This window comes from Aquarana catesbeiana, linkage group LG04, assembly GCF_042186555.1.
Source record: "Aquarana catesbeiana isolate 2022-GZ linkage group LG04, ASM4218655v1, whole genome shotgun sequence".
In the NCBI taxonomy this organism is placed as follows: Eukaryota; Metazoa; Chordata; class Amphibia; order Anura; family Ranidae; genus Aquarana; species Aquarana catesbeiana.
In genome coordinates this window covers 218,051,722-218,057,465 of record NC_133327.1, presented here as the reverse complement: position 1 = coordinate 218,057,465, position 5,744 = coordinate 218,051,722, and the positions used below count along the sequence as shown (strand labels likewise).

At 40.5% G+C, this 5,744-nt stretch overlaps 1 protein-coding gene across 2 annotated transcripts in view; it reads left to right on the top strand.

The window, feature by feature from the left end:
- The first annotated feature begins 326 nt into the window (after nt 1-326).
- Nucleotides 327-5,744, top strand: part of MECOM (MDS1 and EVI1 complex locus) — a 71,629-nt gene continuing 66,211 nt past the window's right edge. For both annotated transcript variants that reach the window (XM_073626160.1, XM_073626159.1), the window contains exon 1: nt 327-544. The gene's annotated coding sequence lies outside the window, so the exon portion shown is untranslated. The remainder of the gene's footprint in view (nt 545-5,744) is intronic.

The following is a 5,744-nucleotide window of genomic DNA, read 5'->3' as shown; positions in this document are numbered from 1 at the left end:
TGCTGACACCCCCGGGACCTGAGGACTGCTGACACCCCCGGGACCTGAGGACTGCTGACACCCAGGGTACTCATAGCTGCTGCCACCCGGACCCCGGGCACTTCGGACTGCTGCCACCCGGGGATCTGAGGACTACTACAACCCGGTGTACTGCTGATCTCTGGTGTCACCCAGCTCACTTCTGATCTCTGGTGTCACCCAGCTCACTGATCTCTGGTGTCACCCAGCTCACTTTTGATCTCTGGTGTCACCCAGCTCACTTTTGATCTCTGGTGTCACCCAGCTCACTTCTGATCTCTGGTGTCACCCAGGGCACTGCTGATCTCTGGTGTCACTCAGCTGGCTGATAAGAGCACAGAAAGTGAGAGAAAAGGGAGGTGTCCGGGAGGGACACGAGCCCTGGATCACTTTGCTGACACTTTCAGTTTCTTTAGATTGCTGTCAGCGTTGGCTGCCTGGGACTTTGGCTGTGGATGTGCTGAGCCGGGAAGGATCTCTGTGCTGGGGAGGACAAGGCTTGTCACTGACCTTCTATGACTCTCAGGTAAGTCAGCAGTGAGGACCCATGTGTGCACCCTGCCCTTTGTCCTGGCTCCTGGCTGTCCTGGGGACTTGTGCATAGTCGGATTCTGCTTACTAAATCTCAACAGGCACAGATCCATCATCCACCCTCCATATACCCTTATAATGTGTGTACACTGAGTACTCTATGTGTTCCTATCCCACCCTACTCTGTGTACACTAGGTGTGCCTGGACTATCAATCACAGCGTACTCTGTGTGTGCATGGTCTCATCTGTACTGTGTATGGATTTATACTACAATGTGTATACTATGTGTGCATGGCCTCATCTGTACTGTGTATGGATTTATACTACAATATGTATACTATGTGTGCATGGCCTCATCTGTACTGTGTATGGATTTATACTACAATGTGTATACTATGTGTGCATGGCCTCATCTGTACTGTGTATGGATTTATACTACAATGTGTATACTATGTGTGCATGGCCTCATCTGTACTGTGTATGAATTTATACTACTATGTGTATACTATGTGTGCATGGACTCATCTGTACTGTGTATGGATTTATACTACAATGTGTATACTATGTGTGCATAGCCTCATCTGTACGGATTTATACTACTATGTGTATACTATGTGTGCATGGACTCATCTGTACTGTGTATGCATTTATACTACAATGTGTATACTATGTGTGCATGGCCTCATCTGTACTGTGTATGGATTTATACTACAATATGTATACTATGTGTGCATGGACTCATCTGTACTGTGTATGGATTTATACTACTATGTGTATACTATGTGTGCATTAACTCATCTGTACTGTGTATGGATTTATACTACAATGTGTCTGTACTGTGTATGGATTTATACTACAATGTGTCTGTACTGTGTATGGATTTATACTACAATGTGTATACTATGTGTGCATGGACTCATCTGTACTATGTATGGATTTATACTACAATGTGTATACTATGTGTGCATGGACTCATCTGTACTGTGTATGGATTTATACTACAATGTGTCTGTACTGTGTATGGATTTATACTACAACGTGTATACTATGTGTGCATGGACTCATCTGTACTGTGTACGGATTTATACGACAATGTGTATACTATGTGTGCATATGAAATCATCTCTACTGTGTATGGATTTAATGTGTATACGATGTGTGCATGGACTCATCTGTACTGTGTATGGATTTATACTACAATGTGTATACAATGTGTGCATGGACTCATCTGTCCTATACATAGTATTCTGTTTGTATGCATGTACTTTCTATCCTATATATTTTTACGCTGTGTGTGCATGGACTTTTCTATCTTATCTTATGTGTGTCTGGAGTTATCTATCATATATATTTTACACTGTGTGTGTGCGAGGCTCATCTATACTACACTGTGTAAGTGATGTGTTCATGGACTTATCTATACTGCACAGTACCCTGTGTGGCCATGGACACAAGAATCCTTTACACATTATTGCCTGTGTGTGATATGTGTGCGCATGGACTCTAATTTACGCTGTGTATTTTATGTGTGCATGGACACATCCATACTACACAGTGTATCCTGTGTGTGAATGGACTCATCTGTCATATACATTTTATCCTGTGTGTTCATGGGCTAGACTGTGTATATTATGTGTGCATGGACACATCTATACTACACAGTGTATCCTGTGTGTGAATGGACTCATCTGTCATATACATTTTATCCTGTGTGTTCATGGGCTAGACTGTGTATATTATGTGTGCATGGACTCATCTATACTACACAGTGCACCCAGTGTGTGTGCATTGACTTATCTATCCTCTACATTTTATCCAGTGTGCCTGGACTCATCCTACCCTACACTGTGTATTTTATATGTATCTGTATCTCTACTACACAGTGTACAGTGTGGGGCTGATTTACTAAATCTGGAGAGTGCAAAATCTAGTGCACCTCTGCATGATAGCCAATCAGCTTCTAACTTCAGCTTGTTCAATTAAGTTTTAACAAAAAAAAAAACTGAAAGCTGATTGGTTTCTATACACAGCTGCAGCAGATTTTGCACTATTCAGTTTTAGTAAATCATCCCCTGTGAGCCATAGACCCATCTATCCTGTGTGTGCCTGGACTCATCTGTCTTACATTATGTACCCCATTTGTATGTTTCTGAACTCATCTACCCCATACCATGTACCCTATGTGTGCCCAGACTCACCCACCATCCATGTCCTGGTCTCAGCTCTCCCATCCATTATACCTAGTGAGTTCCTGGACTCGTCTATAGCCCCCCATATACACTGTGTGTACCAATGACACTTGTGTTGTTGTGTCTGGGACAGGCAGGCAGTGTGTAGTGTTCTCTACCATGATGACACTTGGTAAACACAAGTTGTCTGCGGGACACTTTCTCCAGACACTCACTACACCAGTCCAGCCACTTTGTCAGCCTGATCCTGCATCCCAGCCAGGGTAATCCTCCCGATCATAATGTGATAGTCCCTGGGAGAGGGAACAGATTAATCACTCCATGTCACATAAGGGGCACTGCATGTGCATTGAGATTAGGACCATTTACTAACTGGGTACTAACCTCTTATCTCTACAGCTCAGGAACTGCTCCCCTCCATACACCCCTAAAACACTAGAATGAATATATATATATATATATATATATATATCAATCATATGTTTTAAAACACTAATGATAGATAGATAGATAGATAGATAGATAGATAGATAGATAGATAGATAGATAGATAGATAGATCTATCGATCCTACACGCACCTATTAAGCTGGCCATACATTATAACATTTTCTTGTTCAATTTCCTTTAGATTTAGACCCCATACACACTATTAGATTTTCTGCAGATTTTTGTCTTCAGATTTACCAAAACCATGTAGTGCAGGCCTGCCTGCATACAAATTTAAACTCTTAAGCTTTGACAACATATATGGTTTTGGTAAATCTGAAGGAAAAAATCTACAGAAAATTGTATCGTGTGTATCCTGCTTTACCTTCAGCTATGTAGTACAAGGGCCTTCCCGATTGCACACAAATTCAAAGTGTTTAGGGTTGACCTCAAATTATATGGTTTTGGTAAATCTAAAGAAAAGTTGTACAAGACAATTATATAATGGCCAGCCTAACACAGGAATTATCTATCTATCTATCTATCTATCTATCTATCTATCTATCTATACTAGATATAGACAGATATAGACACAGACATTAGTATTGTAGGGGATAGATAGATAGATAGATAGATAGATAGATAGATAGATAGATAGATAGATAGATAGATAGATAGATAGATAAATGTAGACCATACTTTCCCTGGGTATGTAAATCCTACATTGCCAAGATATATATATATATATAGAGAGTTATTACACAGGGATATCTATCTATCTATCTATCTATCTATCTATCTATCTATCTATCTATCTATCTATCTATCTATCCTCTACAGCACAAATGTCTGAGTCTATAGCTAGAATAGATATAGATAGATAGATAGATAGATAGATAGATAGATAGATAGATAGATAGATGTAGACCATAATTCCCCTGGGTTTATAAATCCTACATTACCAACACATTAAGATAATTATCTTTTTCTGGATTAACACATTTAAAATTTCGATGTTTGATTTCACAATTCTAAACAAATTAAACTTTATTTATTTTACCCTCCTTTTATTTTCCATACATCAGCCGAATTCTCTTATGATTCGTTAACACTGTAATATTTTCGGACACTTTATTCTACGGTGGCCTACCATTGTTTATTTATTATACTTAATCTTTCAATTTCTTTCTTTTTATTTAATAATAGATTCCGGAGCTAGGCAGAGAGAATAAAATAAATGCTGTCCCTGTATTTTATAAGCAGTAATAATCCATTGGTCGTAGGGCACCGATTGCACAGTAATAATTATGTGTCTAATAATTACACGAATTAGCTTCTTATAGAATATTTGATTTTTCTTTAATAATCGAGCATATTATTTGGTATCCATGAGTGTGGGAATAGTAAAAAGTGCCGGGAGTGAATGTTGGTATAAGTTTGGAGGCGAGTTGTAGGTTAGGATCGGTAAGTTCTCCAGCCCCCCCGGACCTGATCCCGGATCAGAGAGCACAGAGGGGACAAGGAGTGACAATTGGGACATTTGCTGCTCCCTTTTCATTGCGGGAATATTAGTAACTCCCTTTCAAGCGTGCAAATGTCACCGGCTGAAAATTATTTGCGGCATTAATTGTGGCCCTTTTAACCCCTGAAATAGATGGATGCTGGAGAGGCGGCTTTGTGTGGATGAAGAATGCTTTATTGGGGAGGCTTTTGTGGCTTTGCTCTTTAATTGCTGCGAGTGGAGAGGGTTATTGGCTTGTTCGCCCAGTGCCTGCTCTACACACAGCCTGCTCCCTATTGAACTGGTTATATAGTTAATGAGCTGCAGGGCTCATCGCCTTATGTCCAGAGCTGCACCGCACACTGCACCGCACACAACAAACAACAACCCAATATTATTTGTTTTGTCCTCCGATTCTCGATGAAATTCCCCCATTTACAAAGCTCCCCTGTAATGCAGTTGTGATGACACCTCAAGTTAAGCCATAAATTAAAGTGATGGAAGAGTAAAGTCCTCACAAGACGGGATAATAACACTGTCATTTACAATGTGGATATTCATGAGATTTTCCAAACCTCTAAGAGACATTTGGCTTTATTGTTAAGTGCAATAAAACGACCTGGGAGGAAATCTGGGGGATCTGATGTGAATTCTTGCAAATTGGGGTTGAAATAATTACTAGACCGACAGCTGCTTAACCCCAGCCTTGCTGGATGGAGCCTGGAGTAAGCTGAGGGTACCTGCAACAAAAAGTGTCAAGTGGATCTTGTTATTGACAGCAGTTTATAGTGTGTTACAAAGCAGCTCAGCTATGTTCAGTGTAGCAATGTATCAATTACTAGCAGTCCATACTACAGCCCCAGCTCTCCCTTGCACATTCCTATACACAGTCATAAACTCCCTGCTAGCAATATGTGGCCCTGGTGCAGCCCTGCTTTTAGAATTCCATTAGATCTGAGCATACACAAAAATCTAAGAGCCGACCCTTTCCACTCCACCGATCACATCTCAATTAAAAAAGTATTTCCTCTGCACTTTGGGCATGGTGTAACCAGAATACAAATGTCTTTTCTCAAT